We start from the raw sequence: 19,336 nt of genomic DNA on the forward strand, positions 1-19,336 counted from the left end.
TGCTCCACGTACACCTCCTCCTTGATTGGCCCGTTGAGGAAAGCGCTCTTCACGTCCATTTGGAACAACCTGAAAGAATGGTGAGTGGCATAGGCTAACAAAATACGAATTGACTCTAGCCTGGCCATAGGAGCAAAAGTCTCCTCAAAGTCCAAACCTGTGACTTGGGCATAACCTTTTGCCACAAGTCGAGCCTTATTCCTTGTCACCACCCCGTGCTCGTCCTGTTTGTTGCAGAACACCCACTTGGTTCCCACAACGTTTTGCTTGGGACGCGGCACCAGTGTCCAAACTTCATTTCGCTTGAAGTTATTGAGCTCTTCCTGCATGGCCAACTCCCAGTCTGGATCTAGCAAGGCCTCTTCTACCCTGAAAGGCTCAATAGAAGAGACAAAAGAGTAATGCTCACAAAAATTAGCTAATCTAGAGCGAGTGGTTACTCCCTTGCTAATGTCACCCAAAATCTGGTCGACGGGATGATTCCTTTGAATCATTGCTCGAACTTGAGTTGGAGGGGCATGTGGTACTTCTTCCTCCTCATCTTCGACATCCTGTGCTCCCCCTTGATCACACGCCTCTTCTTGAGGGACCTGTTCGTCATCTTGAGTTGGGGGTGCACCATCGTTGAGGAAGAAGGTTGATCTTGCTCCTTGTGTTCCTGTGGTCGCACGTCTCCAATTGCCATGGTACGAATTGCGTCCGTTGGAACATCATCCTCATCTACATCATCAAGATCAACTTGCTCTCTTGGAGAGCCATTGGTCTTATCAAATACAACGTCGCTAGAGACTTCAACCAAACCCGATGATTTGTTGAAGACTCTATACGCCTTTGTATTTGAGTCATAACCTAACAAAAACCCTTCTACAGCTTTGGGAGCAAATTTTTGAATTCCTACCTTTCTTCACTAGAATATAACATTTACTCCCAAATACACGAAAATATGAAACGTTGGGTTTGTTACCGGTTAGAAGCTCGTATGACGTCTTCTTGAGGAGGCGATGAAGGTAGACCCGGTTTATGGCGTGGCAAGCTGTGTTCACAGCTTCCGACCAAAACCGCTCGGGTGTCTTGAATTCTCCAAGCATCGCCCTTGCCATGTCTATAAGCGTCCTGTTCTTCCTCTCTACCACACCGTTTTGCTGTGGTGTGTAGGGAGCAGAGAACTCGTGCTTGATTCCTTCCTCCTCAAGGTACTCCTCCACTTGGACGTTCTTGAACTCGGACCCGTTGTCGCTCCTTATCTTCTTCACCTTGAGCTCAAATTCATTTTGAGCTCTCCTTAGAAAGCGTTTAAGGGTCTCTTGGGTTTCTGTTTTATCCTGCAAGAAGAATACCCAAGTGAAGCGGGAAAAATCATCAACTATAACAAGACCATACTTACTTCCCCCGATGCTTAGGTAGGCGATGGGTACGAAGAGGTCCATATGCAGCAGCTCCAGGGGTCTTGATGTGGTCATCACGTTCTTGCTGTGATGAGCATTTCCCACTTGTTTACCTACTTGACAAGCTGCACAAGGTCTATCTTTTTCGAAAGTTACATTTGTTAGTCCTAACACATGTTCTCCCTTTAGAAGTTTGTGAAGGTTCTTCATCCCCACATGTGCTAGACGGCGATGCCACAGCCAGCCCATGCTAGTCTTAGCAATTAAGCATGCATCTAGATCGACCTCCTCCTTCGAAAAATCAACTAAATAGTGTTTGCCGTCTAGTACACCCTTAAAAGCTAATAAACCATCACTCCTTCTAAAGACAGACACATCTACGTTTGTAAATGAACAATTGTAACCCATATTACATAATTGACTAACGGACAACAAGTTATATCCGAGCGATTCTACTAAAAACATATTAGAAATGGAGTGCTCGGATGAAATAGCTATCTTGCCTAGACCTTTAACCTTGCCTTGATTCCCGTCACCAAATATGATTGAGTCTTGGGAATCTTTGTTCTTGACGTAGGAGGTGAACATCTTCTTCTCCCCCGTCATGTGGTTTGTGCATCCGCTGTCGATAATCCAGCTTGAGCCCTCGGATGCATAAACCTGCAAGGCAAATTAGGCTTGGGTTTTAGGTACCCAACTCTTGTTGGGTCCTACAAGGTTAGTTACAATAGCCTTAGGGACCCAAATGCAAGTCTTGTCTCCCTTGCATTTGGCCCCTACCTTTTTAGCAATTACCTTTTCATTTTTACATGAAAGAACAAACTTACATTGCAAGCATGTAAGACAGTGGTAGATCCATTATACACTTTCCTAGGAACATGAGACACAAAATTCCTCCTAGATCTACCATTAAAGTTTGAACTTGAAGCAATCATGGCATAAGAGTCAAAAGTATTATAACTCCTATTATAATGAACATTTCTAGAGTATTTCCTATCATGATACAAGAGAGCATGATTCCTTTGAACACTATTAGTCATAGGGGCCTTCCCTTTGTCCTTGGCAGAGATGGGAGCCCTTTGACTTGTTAAGTTCTTGGCTTCCCTTCGAAGCCAAGCCCATCCTTAATTGAGGGATGTCTACCTACCGTGTAGGCATCCCTTGCAAATTTTAGTTTATCAAAATCATTTTTGCTAGTCTTAAGTTGGGCATTAAGACTAGCTACTTCATCATTTAATTTAGAAATAGAAATTAAATGTTCACTACAAGCATCAACATTAAAATCTTTACACCTAGTGCAAATCACAACATGCTCAACACAAGAACTAGATTTATTTGCTACTTCTAGCTTAGCATTTAAATCATCATTAATACTTCTTAAGCTAGCCAAAGTCTCATGACAAGTAGATAATTCACATGAAAGCATTTCTTTCCTTTTAACTTCTAAAGCAAGAGATTTTTGCACACTTACAAATTTATCATGCTCTTCATATAAAAGATCCTCTTGCTTTTCTAAAAGTTTATCCTTTTCATTTAGAGCATCAATTAATTCATTGATCTTTTCTACTTTTGCTATATCTAATCCTTTAAACAAGCTAGTGTAATCAATTTCATCATCACTAGATTCCTCATCACTAGAAGTAGAGGACTTAGGAGTTTCTCTAGTGATTACCTTATTTTCCTTTGCCATAAGACAAGTATGGCGCTCGTTGGGGAAGAGCGACGACTTGTTGAAGGCCGAGGTGGCGAGTCCTTCGTCGTTGGAGTCGGACGACGAACAATCCGAGTCCCACTCTTTGCCGAGGTGTGCCTCGCCCTTCGCCTTCTTGTAGGCCTTCTTCTTTTCCTTCTTCCCGCCTTTCTCTTGCTCCTGGTCATTAGTATTGTCGGGACAATTTGCTATAAAATGACCATACTTACCACACTTGAAGCAGGAGCACTTTCCCTTCGTCTTGCTCTTGTTGGGATGCTCCTTGCGACCTTTTAGCGCCGTCTTGAAGCGCTTGATGATGAGGGCCATTTCTTCCTCGTTAAGCCCGGTCGCCTCAATTTGCACCACCTTGCTAGGTAGTGCCTCTCTACTACTTGTTGCTTTGAGAGCAACGGTTTGAGGCTCGTGGATCGGCATTGGGCCATTTAGCGCCTCATCAACATATCTCGCCTCCTTGATCATCATTCGCCCACTTACAAACTTCCCAAGTATTTTCTCGGGCGTCATCTTGGTATACCTAGGATTTTCACGAATAGAGTTTACAAGATGAGGATCAAGGACAGTGAAGGACCTTAGCATTAGCCGGACGACGTCGTGGTCCGTCCATCTCGTGCTTCCATAGCTCCTTATTTTGTTGACCAGGGTCTTGAGCCTGTTGTATGTTTGGGTTGGCTCCTCCCCCTGATCATTGCGAATCTTCCCAGTTCGCCCTCCACCAACTCCATCTTGGTGAGCATGGTGACATCATTTCCCTCATGCGAGATCCTGAGGGTGTCCCAAATCTGCTTGCGTTATCCAAGCCGCTCACTTTATGGTACTCTTCCCTGCACAAGGATGCTAATAGAACAGTGGTAGCTTGTGCATTTTTGTGAATTTGTTCATTGATAAACATGGGATTATCCGAACTATCAAAATGCATTCCATTCTCTACTATCTCCCATATACTTGGATGAAGAGAGAACAAGTGACTACGCATTTTGTGACTCCAAAATCCGTAGTCCTCTCCATCAAAGTGTGGAGGTTTACCAAGAGGAATGGAAAGCAAATGAGCATTCGAATTATGCGGAATACGAGAATAATCAAAAGAAAAGTTTGAGTTAACCATTTTCTTTTTCTCGTCGTAGTTGTCGTCGTCTCTTTGGGAAGAAGAAGACTCGTCGCTGTCGTAGTAGACTATCTTCTTGATGCGCCTCTTCTTCTTCCCGTCTTTCTTTTTGTGACTCGAGCCAGAGTCGGTGGGCTTATCGTCTCTTGGCTCGTTGAAGGTGGACTCCTTCTTTTTATCATTGACCACCATCCCCTTTCCCTTAGGATCCATCTCTTCGAGCGATTAGTCCCTTTCGTGAAGAGAACGCCTCTGATACCAATTGAGAGCACCTAGAGGGGGGTGAATAGGTGATCCTGTAAAAACTTGAAACTTAAAGCCACAAACTTGATTAAGTGTTAGAGCAATAGTGCCAAGTGGCTAGAGAGGAGTTCTTGCTAAACATGATAACCACAAAGAAATCAACACAGATAGACACAGTGGTTTATCCCGTGGTTCGGCCAAGTCCAACACTTGCCTACTCCACATTGTGGCGTCCAACGGACGAGGGTTGCACTCAACCCCTTTCAAGCGGTCCAAAGACTCACTTGAATACCACGGTGTTTCTCTTCGTTTCTGAAAGGGAATTAGGCTTACACCTAGTTCCTAAATAATTTTGGTGGTTGAATTGCCCAACACAAATCTTTGGACTAACTAGTTTGCTCTAGTGTATAAGTTATACAGGTGTAAAAGGTTCACACTCAGCCAATAAAAAGATCAAATATTGGATTCAACAAAGGAGCTAAGGGACAACCGAAGGCACCTCTGGTCTGGGGCACCGGACTGTCCGGTGCACCACCGGATAGTGTCCGGTGCACCAGAGGACTTCAACTCAAACTTGCCACCTTCGGGAATTTCCGGAGGCACTCTGCTATAATTCACCGGACTGTCCGGTGTACACCGGACAGTGTCCGGTGCTCCAAGGAACAGCGGCCTCCGGAACTCGCCAGCCTCGGGAAGACGCAGCGGCTGCTCCGCTATAATTCACCGGACATGTCTGGTGTACACCGGACTGTCCGGTGAACCAGCAGAGCAACGGATACTTCGCGCCAACGGTCACCTGCGGGCGCATTCAATGCGCGCCAGAAGCACGCAGAAGTCAGGCACGCCCATACTGGCACACCGGACATTGAAAAGTACATGTCCGGTGTGCACCGGACTTCCAGGCGGGCCCAGAAGACAGAAGCTCCAATGGTCGGGATCCAACGGCATTGGTGACGTGGCTGGCGCATCGGACATGTCCGGTGTGCACTGGACTGTCCGGTGCACCATACGACAGACAGCCTCCACCAACGGTCATGTTTGGTGGTTGGGGCTATAAATACCCCAACCACCCCCACATTCATTGCATCCAAGTTTTCCAGCTTCCAACCACTATACAAGAGCTAGCATTCATTGCAAAGCACATCAAAAGAGATCAAATCCTCTCCCAACTCCACACAAAGCCTTAGTGACTAGAGAGAGTGATTTGTAGTGTTCATTTGAGCTCTTGCGCTTGGATCGCTTCTTTTCTTTCGCATTCTTTCTTGTGATCAAACACTCACTTGTAATCAAGGCAAGAGACACCAATTGTGTGGTGGTCCTTGCGGGAAGTTTGATTCCCAAGTGATTTGAGAAGAGAAGCTCACTCGGTCCGAGGGACCGTTTGAGAGAGGGAAAGGTTGAAAGAGACCCGGCCTTTGTGGCCTCCTCAACGGGGAGTAGGTTTGCGAGAACCGAACCTCGGTAAAACCAATCTGCGTGTCACACTCTTCATTTGCTTACGATTTGTTTTGCACCCTCTCTCTCGCGGACTCGTTTCTATTTCTAACGCTAACCCGGCTTGTAGTTGTGTTTATATTTGTAAATTTTAGTTTCGCCCTATTCACCCCCCCTCTAGGCGACTATCAATTGGTATCGGAGCCCGGTGCTTCATTAGAGCCTAACCGCTCGAAGTGATGTCGGGAGATCACGCCAAGAAGGAGATGGAGACCGGTGAAAAGCCCACTACATGCCACGGGAGCACTTCATCGGAAGAGTCCCGCACCAAGAGGAAGGAGAAGAAAGACTCCTCCAAAGGGAAGGAGAAGAAGAAGGACTCCTCCAAAGGGAAGGAGAAGAAATCTTCTTCACACAAAGAGAAGAAGGAAAAATCCTCTTCTCACAAGCCTCGTCGGAGTGGGGACAAGAAAAAGAAGATGAGGAAAGTGGTCTACTACGAGACCGACTCTTCATCAACATCCACCTTCGGCTCCGACGCGGCATCCGTCACTTCTAAGCGCCAAGAGCGCAAGAAGTATAGTAAGATTCCCCTATGCTACCCTCGCATTTCTAAACATACACCTTTACTTTCCGTCCCATTAGGCAAACCACCAACATTTGATGGTGAAGATTATGCTAGGTGGAGTGATTTAATGCGATTTCATCTAACCTCACTCCACAAAAGTATATGGGATGTTGTTGAGTTTGGTGCACAGGTACCATCCGTAGGGGATGAAGACTATGATGAGGATGAGGTGGCCCAAATCGAGCACTTTAACTCTCAAGCAACAACAATACTCCTCGCCTCTCTAAGTAGAGAGGAGTATAACAAAGTGCAAGGGTTGAAGAGCGCCAAGGAGGTTTGGGATGTGCTCAAAACCGCACACGAAGGAGATGAGCTCACAAAGATCACCAAGCGGGAGACGATCGAGGGGGAGCTCGGTCGATTCCGGCTTCGCAAAGGGGAGGAGCCACAAAACATGTACAACCGGCTCAAGACCTTGGTGAATCAAGTACGCAACCTCGGGAGCAAAAAGTGGGATGACCACGAGGTGGTTAAGGTTATTCTAAGATCTCTTATTTTCCTTAACCCTACTCAAGTTCAATTAATCCGTGGCAACCCAAGATATACACTAATGACCCCTGAGGAAGTAATCGGAAATTTTGTGAGTTTTGAGTGCATGATCGAAGGCTCGAGGAAGATCAACGAGCTTGATGATCCCTCCACATCCGAAGCTCAACCCGTCGCATTCAAGGCGACGGAGGAAAAGAAGGAGGAGTCTACACCAAGTAGACAACCAATCGACGCCTCCAAGCTCGACAATGAGGAAATGGCGCTCGTCATCAGGAGCTTCCGCCAAATCCTCAAGCAAAGAAGGGGGAAAGACTACAAGTCTCGCTCCAAGAAGGTTTGCTACAAGTGTGGTAAGCCCGGTCACTTTATAGCTAAATGTCCATTATCAAGTGATAGTGACAGGGACGACGACAAGAAGGGGAGAAGAAAGGAGAAGAAGAGGTACTACAAGAAGAAGGGCGGCGATGCCCATGTTTGTCGGGAGTGGGACTCCGACGAAAGATCTAGCGACTCCTCCGACGACGAGGACGCCGCCAACATCGCCGTCACCAAAGGACTTCTCTTCCCCAACGTCGGCCACAAGTGCCTCATGCCAAAGGACGGCAAAAAGAAGGTTAAATCTAAATCCTCCACTAGATATGAATCCTCTAGTGATGATAATGCTAGTGATGAGGAAGATAACTTGCGTACCCTTTTTTGCCAACCTTAACATGGAACAAAAAGAAAAATTAAATGAATTAATTAGTGCTATTCATGAAAAGGATGACCTTTTGGATTCCCAAGAGGACTTCCTTATTAAAGAAAATAAGAAGCATGTTAAGGTTAAAAATGCTCATGCTCTAGAAATTGAGAAATGTGAAAAATTATCTAGTGAGCTAAGCACTTGCCATGAAACAATAGACAACCTTAGAAATGAAAATGCTAATTTGTTAGCTAAGGTTGATTCTCATGTTTGTAATGTTTCAACTTCCAATCCTAGAGATGTTAATGATGATTTGCTTGCTAGGATTGAAGAATTGAACATTTCTCTTGCTAGCCTTAGAAATGAAAATGAAAAATTACTTGCTAAGGCTAAAGATTTTGATGTTTGCGATACTACTATTTCCGACCTTAGAAGTAAAAATGAAATATTGCATGCTAAGGTTGTAGAACTAAAATCTTGCAAACCGTCTACATCTACCGTTGAGCACACTTCGATTTGTACTAGATGTAGAGATGTTAACATCGATGCTATACATGATCACATGGCTTTAATTAAACAACAAAATGATCATATAGCTAAATTAGATGCTAAAATTGTCGAGCATAACTTAGAAAATGAAAATTTTAAATTTGCTCGTAGCATGCTTTATAATGGGAGACGCCCTGGCATCAAGGATGGCATTGGCTTCCAAAGGGGAGACAATGTCAAACTTAATGCCCCTCCTAAGAAATTGTCTAACTTTGTTAAGGGCAAGGCTCCCATGACTCAGGATAACGAGGGTTACATTTTATACCCTGCCGGTTATCCCGAGGACAAAATTAGGAGAATTCATTCTAGGAAGTCTCACTCTGGCCCTAACCATGCTTTTATGTATAAGGGTGAGACATCTAGCTCTAGGCAACCAACCCGTGCTAAGTTGCCTAAGAAGAAAACTCCTAGTGCATCAAATGAACATAGTCTCTCATTTAAAACTTTTGATGCATCTTATGTTTTGACTAACAAATCCGGCAAGGTAGTTGCCAAATATGTTGGGGGCAAGCACAAGGGGTCAAAGACTTGTGTTTGGGTACCCAAAGTTCTTGTGTCTAATGCCAAAGGACCTAAAACCATTTGGGTACCTAAAGTCAAGAACTAAACTTGTTTTGTAGGTTTATGCATCCGGGGGCTCAAGTTGGATACTCGACAGCGGGTGCACAAACCACGTGACAGGGGAGAAGAAAATGTTCTCCTCCTATGAGAAAACCAAGATCCTCAACGAGCTATCACATTCGGGGATGGAAATCAAGGTTTGGTCAAAGGTCTTGGTAAAATAGCTATATCTCCTGACCATTCTATTTCCAATGTTTTTCTTGTAGATTCATTATATTACAATTTGCTTTCCGTATCTCAATTATGCAAAATGGGCTACAACTGTCTCTTTACTGATGTAGGTGTCACTGTCTTTAGAAGAAGTGATGATTCAATAGCATTTAAGGGTGTGTTAGAGGGTCAGCTATACTTAGTAGATTTTGATAGAGCTGAACTCGACACATGCTTAATTGCTAAGACTAACATGGGTTGGCTCTGGCACCGCCGACTAGCCCATGTTGGGATGAAGAATCTTCATAAGCTTCTAAAGGGATAACACATTTTAGGACTAACAAATGTTCATTTTGAGAAAGACAGGATTTGTAGCGCATGCCAAGCAGGAAAGCAAGTTGGTGCCCATCATCCACACAAGAACATCATGACGACCGACAGGCCGCTTGAGCTACTCCACATGGATCTATTCGGCCTGATTGCTTACATAAGCATCGGCGGGAGTAAGTATTGTCTTGTAATTGTGGATGATTATTCTCGCTTCACTTGGGTGTTCTTTTTGCAGGAAAAATCTCAAACCCAAGAAACCTTAAAGGGATTCTTGAGACGAGCTCAAAACGAGTTCGGCTTAAGGATCAAGAAAATTAGTAGCGACAACGGGACGGAGTTCAAGAACTCTCAAATCGAAGGCTTCCTTGAGGAGGAGGGCATCAAGCATGAGTTCTCTTCTCCCTACATGCCACAACAAAATGGTGTAATGGAGAGGAAGAATCGAACTCTATTGGACATGGCAAGAACCATGCTTGATGAGTACAAGACTTCGGATCGGTTTTGGGCTGAGGCAGTCAACACCGCCTGCTACGCCATCAACCGGTTATATCTACACTGAATCCTCAAGAAGACATCATATGAACTCCTAACAGGTAAAAAGCCCAACATTTCATATTTTAGAGTCTTTGGTAGCAAATGCTTTATTCTTGTTAAGAGAGGTAGAAAATCTAAATTTGCTCCTAAGACTGTAGAAGGCTTTTTACTAGGATATGATTCAAACACAAGGGCATATAGAGTCTTTAACAAGTCCTCTGGACAAGTTGAAGTTTCTTGTGATGTTGTGTTTGATGAGACTAATGGCTCTCAAGTAGAGCAAGTTGATCTTGATGAGATAGGTGATGAAGAGGCTCCGTGCATCGCGCTAAGGAACATGTCCATTGGGGATGTGTGTCCTAAGGAATCCGAAGAGCCTCCAAATGCACAAGATCAACCATCCTCCTCCACGCAAGCATCTCCACCGACTCAAAATGAGGATGAAGCTCAAGTTGATGAAGTAGAAGATCAAGCAAATGAGCCACCTCAAGATGACGGCAATAATCAAGGGGGAGATGCAAATGATCAAGACAAGGAGGATAAAGAGCCAAGACCGCCACACCCAAGAGTCCACCAAGCAATTCAACGAGATCACCCCGTCGACACCATCCTCGGCGACATTCATAAGGGGGTAACCACTAGATCTCGAGTTGCACATTTTTGTGAGCATTACTCTTTTGTTTCCTCTATTGAGCCACACAAGGTAGAGGAAGCACTACAAGATTCGGATTGGGTGGTGGCTATGCAAGAGGAGCTCAACAACTTCACTAGAAATGAGGTATGGCATTTAGTTCCACGTCCTAATCAAAATGTTGTAGGAACCAAATGGGTCTTCCGCAACAAGCAAGATGAGCATGGTGTGGTGACAAGGAACAAAGCTCGACTTGTGGCCAAGGGATACTCCCAAGTCGAAGGTTTGGATTTCGGTGAAACCTATGCACCCGTAGCTAGGCTTGAGTCAATTCGTATATTATTAGCCTATGCTACTTACCATGGCTTTAAGCTTTATCAAATGGACGTGAAAAGTTCCTTCCTCAATGGACCAATCAAGGAAGAGGTCTATGTTGAGCAACCTCCCGGCTTTGAAGACAGTGAATATCCTAACCATGTCTATAAGCTCTCAAAGGCGCTTTATGGGCTCAAGCAAGCCCCAAGAGCATGGTATGAATGCCTTAGAGATTTCCTTATTGCAAATGGCTTCAAAGTCGGAAAAGCCGATCCTACGCTCTTTACCAAAACTCTTGAGAATGATTTGTTTGTATGCCAAATTTATGTTGATGATATTATATTTGGGTCTACTAACGAATCTACATGTGAAGAGTTTAGTAGGATCATGACACAAAAGTTCGAGATGTCTATGATGGGGGAGTTGAAGTATTTCTTAGGATTTCAAGTAAAGCAACTCCAAGAAGGCACCTTCCTAAGCCAAACGAAGTACACTCAAGATATTCTAAGCAAGTTTGTAATGAAGGATGCCAAACCCATCAAGACACCCATGGGAACCAATGGGCATCTCGACCTCGACACGGGAGGTAAGTCCGTGGATCAAAAGGTATACCGGTCGATGATAGGTTCTTTACTCTATTTATGTGCATCTCGACCGGATATTATGCTTTCCGTATGCATGTGTGCAAGATTCCAAGCCGACCCTAAGGAAGCTCACCTTACGGCCGTGAAACGAATCTTGAGATATTTGGCTTATACACCTAAGTTTGGGCTTTGGTATCCTAGGGGATCCACATTTGATTTAATTGGTTATTCGGATGCCGATTGGGCGGGGTGTAAAATCAATAGGAAGAGCACATCGGGGACTTGCCAGTTCTTGGGAAGATCCTTGGTGTCTTAGGCTTCAAAGAAGCAAAATTCGGTTGCTCTTTCCACCGCCGAAGCCGAGTATATTGCCGCAGGCCATTGTTGCGCGCAATTGCTTTGGATGAGGCAAACCCTGCGGGATTACGGTTACAAATTAACCAAAGTCCCTTTGCTATGTGATAATGAGAGTGCAATCAAGATGGCGGATAATCCCGTCGAGCATAGCCGCACTAAACACATAGCTATTCGGTATCACTTTTTAAGGGATCACCAACAAAAGGGAGATATCGAGATTTCATATATTAACACTAAAGATCAATTAGCCGATATCTTTACCAAGCCTCTTGATGAACAATCCTTTAACAAACTTAGGCATGAGCTAAATATTCTTGATTCTAGGAACTTCTTTTGTTGACTTGCACATATAACTCATCTATATACCTTTGATCATGTCTCTTTCATATGCTATGACTAATGTGTGTTCAAGCCTATTTCAAACCAAGTCATAGGTGTATTGAAAGGGAATTGGAGTCTTCGGCAAAGACAAAAGGCTTCCACTCCGTAACTCATCCTTCGTCGTCGCTCTGTGCCACTCTCCATCTTTGGGGGAGAGAGCAAAAGGACTTCGTCTTTGGTATAATCTTAACTCATTTATTTATGACCAAAGGGGAAGAAAGCACTTCAAGGGCTCTAATGATTCCGTTTTTGGCGATTCATGCCAAAGGGGGAGAGAGTATGAGCCCAAAGCAAAAGGACCGCACCACCACCAATTTCAAAAGCTTAGTCTTTCCAAGAGTATTTTCATTTGGTATCCTATTGTGTTAAAAAGTGGGAGAAAGTAGTATTTCAAAAATGATATATCAAAACCCTCTTGAACACTAAGAGGAGGATCTCATTTAAGGGGAGTTTTGTTTAGTCAAAGGAAAAGCATTTGAAACAGGGGGAGAAAATTTCAAATCTTGAAAATGCTTTACAAAATCTTATTCATTTACCTTTGACTATTTTCAAAAGAACTTTGAAAAGGATTTACAAAAGAATTTGCAAAAACAAAACATGTGGTGCAAGCGTGGTCCAAAATGTTAAAAAAACAAAGAAACGATCCATGCATATCTTGTAAGTATTTATATTGGCTCAATTCCAAGCAACCTTTGCACTTACATTATGCAAACTAGTTCAATTATGCACTTCTATATTTGCCTTGGTTTGTGTTGGCATCAATCACCAAAAAGGGGGAGATTGAAAGGGAATTAGGCTTACACCTAGTTCCTAAATAATTTTGGTGGTTGAATTGCCCAACACAAATCTTTGGACTAACTAGTTTGCTCTAGTGTATAAGTTATACAGGTGTAAAAGGTTCACACTCAGCCAATAAAAAGATCAAATATTGGATTCAACAAAGGAGCTAAGGGACAACCGAAGGCACCTCTGGTCTGGGGCACCGGACTGTCCGGTGCACCACCGGACAGTGTCTGGTGCACCAGAGGACTTCAACTCAAACTTGCCACCTTCGGGAATTTTCGGAGGCACTCCGCTATAATTCACCGGACTGTCCGGTGTACACCGGACAGTGTCCGGTGCTCCAAGGAACAGCGGCCTCCAGAACTCGCCAGCCTCGGGAAGACGCAGCGGCTGCTCCGCTATAATTCACCGGACATGTCCGGTGTACACCGGACTGTCCGGTGAACCAGCAGAGCAACGGATACTTCGCGCCAACGGTCACCTGCGGGCGCATTCAATGCGCGCCAGAAGCACGCAGAAGTCAGGCACGCCCATACTGGCGCACCGAACATTGAACAGTACATGTTCGGTGTGCACCGGAGTTCCAGGCGGGCCCAGAAGACAGAAGCTCTAACGGTCGGGATCCAACGGCATTGGTGACGTGGCTGGCGCACCGGACATGTCCGGTGTGCACCGGACTGTCCGGTGCACCATACGACACACAGCCTCCACAAACGGTCATGTTTGGTGGTTGGGGCTATAAATACCCCAACCACCCCCACATTCATTGCATCCAAGTTTTCCAGCTTCCAACCACTATACAAGAGCTAGCATTCATTGCAAAGCACATCAAAAGAGATCAAATCCTCTCCCAACTCCACACAAAGCCTTAGTGACTAGAGAGAGTGATTTGTAGTGTTCATTTGAGCTCTTGCACTTGGATCGCTTCTTTTCTTTCGCATTCTTTCTTGTGATCAAACACTCACTTGTAATCAAGGCAAGAGACACCAATTGTGTGGTGGTCCTTGCGGGAAGTTTGATTCCCAAGTGATTTGAGAAGAGAAGCTCACTCGGTCCGAGGGACCGTTTGAGAGAGGGAAGGGTTGAAAGAGACCCGGCCTTTGTGGCCTCCTCAACGGGGAGTAGGTTTGCGAGAACCGAACCTCGGTAAAACAAATCCGTGTGTCACACTCTTCATTTGCTTACGATTTGTTTTGCACCCTCTCTCTCGCGGACTCGTTTCTATTTCTAACGCTAACCCGGCTTGTAGTTGTGTTTATATTTGTAAATTTCAGTTTCGCCCTATTCACCCCCCCCCCTCTAGGCGACTATCAGTTTCACTATATCCCGTTCGCGAGGAATCTCCACAACTTGGAGCCTCTCGCCCTTACAATTTGATGATCACAAAGAAGCACAGAAGTAAGGGTGGGAAAAGAAACACACATAAGAATCAAAGCAAGAGCACAAACACGCACACTAGCCAACAACTTGAGCTCAAAGTTCACACACGGAGTTCTCGACTCAGAAGGAGCTCAAATTGCTATCACAACGAATCAAATGCGCTAGAATGGAATCTTGGTGCTTAGGGATGATCAAAGAATGCTTGGTATACTCCTCCATGCGCCTAGGGGTCCCTTTTATAGCCCCAAGGCAGCTAGGAGCCGTTGGAAGCAATCCAGGAAGGCAATTCTTGCCTTCTGTCGGGTGGCGCACCGGACAGTCCGGTGCACCACAGGACAGACACTGTTCACAGTCTGGTGCAGATTGCTTTCCTAAATCTTATGGAAATGGCCCAAGGGCACATTTCCCTTTCAACGGTCGGGATTAGGTTTGGTCTGATTAGATCCGGGCCATCCGATCTCAGACGGATGCCTAGGATCTAACGGCCAGCTCGGGCAAGGTCCTCTGGCCGCCAGCGGTGCTGCCACTCACGTCCACGGCGGAGGCCCGCCGGGGGGCGTGGCGAACACGGTCATGGGCACAACAACGGCGCAGAGGCACTGGAGGACAACCGTCCACGGCGGGGCGGCTCGGCAGTGGCGTGACTTTACTCCGGCAAGCAATCGCGCCCAACCGAGAGCAGAGAAAGGACAAATTAGGGGTGCGGAAGGTTGGTTACCTTGAGAAGAGATTCTGGGACCCTTGAACGGCGATAGGGACATGGCGAGGGCGTGGGTCAATGGTGGCGGCTCTCCGGCTGCGCGGAGAAGCTCCGGTGAGCACGGGCGAGAGAACCAGAGGGGGAGAGAGTAAATTGAGGCATGTCTCGAGTTGTGGACACCGAGGCGGAATTCACCGAGGTAATGGGCACGGCGAGGCCTCAATAGTGGCAGCAGAACGGGCGCACGGACACGGTGAACAACAGTGGTCCTCTGAGCTCGGGGAAGAGACAACGCACAATCGAGGGTGGACTGGGAGCTGTCTGTGAGTGGAGGAAATGGCAGAGCGGGTGGGAGGGGGTTTGAGTAGGGGTCGGGCGTGTGGGTAGTGCTCGGGAATCGCGCGGATGTGGGTGCGACCATGGCGGGCGCGCGGACTAGAGGTTAGAGTAGGGAGGGGGAGATGACAAGCGGGGCCCGCAAGACGGTGACATAGGCGCGCGGTTGTTGCAACGGGTCGAGGCGCGGCGCCGACAGGTGGGGCCCGCTGAGCGGAGAGCGCGGAGGCGCGTGGACGTGCGAGGAATGGCGCCGACACGCGGGGCCCAGATAGCAGTGGGAGGTGGAGAGAGCACGCGGGCGCGAGAACTGCCGCCGACAGGTGGAGCCCGCCTGTCAGGCGGCGAGGGCGTGCGCGCGGCCCCGCTGGGCTGGGTTGGGCTGAACTGGGCCAAATTTGGTTTTCCCTTTTCCTCCGAATTTCTAATTGCTTTTCTTTTTATTTTCTCTAGTGATCTCAATTCAAACTCTAACACAAATTCAAATTCAAATATTTCAAACATGTGCATCAAATCAAAGAATAAGTTAGGCTCAACATGATGCAACAAGTCATGACTCACTTAGTTTTGACAAAATAAATAATTACTCCCCAACCTAATTAACCTAACTCTAAACAAAAAGAGGATAGAGGAAGTCTAGATGGAGAAAGAAGAGGTAACACCTGAATTTGGTAGGCATTTAGATAAAAAATTTATACCCCCAAATTTAGGGTGTTACATCCATGAACCACGTGTTCTCCAGGCCTCTGTCCTACATCAATAATAAGACACGGGTGAGCAAATGGCATAGCACTGGGTTAGTGAACTATGAAGAATACCAATGCTACGACATTTACCCCTGAAAAGTGATAGGGTAAACACCAAACAATCCTGGTGCCATAGGGGGATAACGATCACCACAAGAAGGAAATCATGGTCCTTAGGGAAGTGGGAACCAAAGCCACTTCCATGAGGTCCTTGGCCATATGACACATGACCAACACCACGCCAGGCACGACCACCGCGTGGTCTCACTGCCTGAGGCCTAACAGCATGAGACAAAGCACCTCTAGGCCTAGTTGGATGCCTCTGAATAGAAGGAACATGTACATGATGGAAAATGTTGTACATGTCCTTACTGTTCACTAAAATCCCCGCTGCTCATCTCTCTTCCTTCTAAAGCAGAAAGTAGCAAAATCACAATGGTACCTCACCTCTCTCTTAGGTGGAATTTGTTTTGTGGGAGTGGGTCTTTTTGGGTGGCTGTGGTGCTCTAGGAAGGGGATCACTAGAGACGTCTAGCAGAGTGTCAAGTGTGTTCCTAAGATGGTTTGGTTTTGGACACCACACTTGTTCTAAGGTGGGGCTCTCACAGGCACAACAAACACTCCGTCGCTCATTGTAGGGGTGGTAGATTTAGGTGGAGTGATTTTGAAAAGCTTTGGGGGCTGGGTGTTTCTTTGAAAATCTCAAGACACTGCACTCACCAACCTTACCAAATCGAGCATCACTCCCAACCTTAGCATCAAAGCCTAACCCCGATCTGCTAGTTCTCCTCTTGAATTGACTGACCATCATGCCTAACTGGGTCTCCCTGCTAGGCACCTAGCTCAAGACTAATCGAAGATATGTGTTTTCCTCCTTGATCCTAGTCTTGTCATGTCTGTAGGACTCATGCGTGGACTGCAAAACCTCACAAAGTGCACACTACATAGGTGCAGATGCACTCACTGAGCTAGCCTTTTCAAGCAAGGCTATCCTAGCGATATTCTCTACTAGCTCAGTCTTCAAGCTAGGACAAGTACTACACACACCTAACAAGCTAGACATAGATCGAAGCTCATCTAGCAAGGTGGCATACTTGGTCTGTAATTTTACGATGTTTGACATGTGAAGAGTGCACTCATCACATTTTGTCTTGTCTGACACCATAACAGAAGCTCTAACAGACTCAGGCTCCCTAAGTATGCTCATACATGGATTTATAATCTCTCCTCTCACGAGCAGCAAGCCTGAGAAACTTGTCCTGACTAGCCAAAGCAGCATTCTGCTAATCTACCTTAGCGGCGAGATCATCGGCGAAATGTGATACATTAGAAGTGGATTCGTTGCCGAGATCCTTGTCGTTGTCGCACACCGCATCCTCACCAAGAGCCATGTTGCAAAGGCCTCCTATGGTGTTAGTAATGAAGCACATCCCGTTGAGCTTGTCCTCAACACACCTCTCGAGCTCCTTGTCACTCGAAGAAGAGGCCGACTCATCGAAGTCATTGTCAAGGTCGCTCAGGGAGGCAAATCTTCTAGAGGTACTTCTTCATGATTGTCTCCTTGTCAAACTTCCCCATAGACTTGTGCTTGCCAGAGGTGTACTCCCGTTTGCCCTTGCATCGACCGGAGTGGTGGTAGCACGATGTGGGGGATAGGTATCCCCTAGGTCACCTTGGCCTAGAGACATTCATGGTCCATCCGAAAGGCCACTGATGGGACACCCGGAAGCCGCCCGATGGGCCTCAGTCGGACGGGAACCATTGGAGCCCAAAAAGGTGCAGGCGTGCGTATGTGAGAATCTAGTCGCGTCCTGTTTGTGCTGCTTGTGAAAATCGATGGACGACCCATTTGACCGTAGCCCAGTGTGACGAGTGGCAAAACAAGCAAAGCATGGAGATTGTGTACTCGTGCTAGTTTCTCTGTAACCTCAACTCAATCGGCAATAAGGCTGATGAGAGGACCCTACGAAAAGGAGATAGACACCCAATAGAAATCATCGTCTTCCTCTAGACACTCCATGTATTTTAGAGAACTCAACCGCACACAAACATAAAACCACATGACATAGGGTGTTACGCCATCGAGCAGCCTGAACTTGAACAATCATTTGTGTCTCCAGCGTGCTCTGCACATACCATTGAGTTGCGATCATCGTCGCCTTCCTCAGAAAAGCGTTATGTGGCCACCCCATATCGTGTTGCGGTACTTAACACCGACATGCGGGCCAGCCTCCGACTTTCCCATCTCGGGGCAACTGGCAATTAAGTGGTCGAGGTCGCTTGAGTTGAAGCATCCATCCTTGGACCTACCACACCATCGGTTCTGGCGGTTGTCGTGGAACCGATTGAATGAACTAGCAACCATCGCCAGCTCCTCATCCCTAAGGCTCTCTAGTTTCTCCTTTGTGATGGTCAACAAAGAAGATACAGAAAACATAGCAGGTGAGAGGTGAGAGGAAGAACCACCTCCAGAGACCAGTGCCATGGTGGGTGCACAAGGGTTCTCAATCTTGGCATGGGTTTGGTAGTCAATCTTAGTGGGCTTGAGATTGTTGAAAGCTCGTCCATGATGAGAGTCTCATAATTGGGCGACTCGATGATTGCCAAGACTTTGACCTCCCAAACCCTCTAATCTAGAGAATGTAAAAGCTTAAGTGCTCTCCCATGATCATCATAGGGAATTGTGCCTTGTTGACGCATATCTTATTCACAATTGACTAGAACAGAGAAAACATCGTATCAATGGTCTCTCCAAGCAACTAAACAAACTTCTCAAAGAGTCTAGTCTTTACATGATCATTGCTCTCATAAAATTACTCAAGAGTGGACCAGATCTCGTGAGTCGTAGACAAGTGACCAACCCGCTCAAACTCAGCAAGCGAGAGGCACGAGAACAAATTGTTTCGGGCCTTGTTGTTTGAATCATGCAACTCTATCTGTAGAGGCGTGATCCGAGCACCCTGAGCATTGAGCACAACATCGAGACAAATCTCCCAAACTCGATACCTAATACTCTGAAGATACACAGACATGTGAATTCTTTTAGTATGGGTAGTGAAAGTCGCCTAGAGGGGGGGTGAATAGGCGAAACCTGAAAATTATAACTCTAAACACAAACTAGATCCCTTAATTAGTAATTGGAACAAGATGCAAAATTATCGGAGAAAAGAACTAAGTCCTTTGATTGCAAAGATTGTTGCTTTCAAAGAATGCAGAATTGACAAATCAATACAGCTAATAAGTTTATGGAGAGTGAAGCAAG

Source organism: Zea mays, chromosome 5 (assembly GCF_902167145.1).
Source record: "Zea mays cultivar B73 chromosome 5, Zm-B73-REFERENCE-NAM-5.0, whole genome shotgun sequence".
NCBI classification, from domain to species: Eukaryota; Viridiplantae; Streptophyta; class Magnoliopsida; order Poales; family Poaceae; genus Zea; species Zea mays.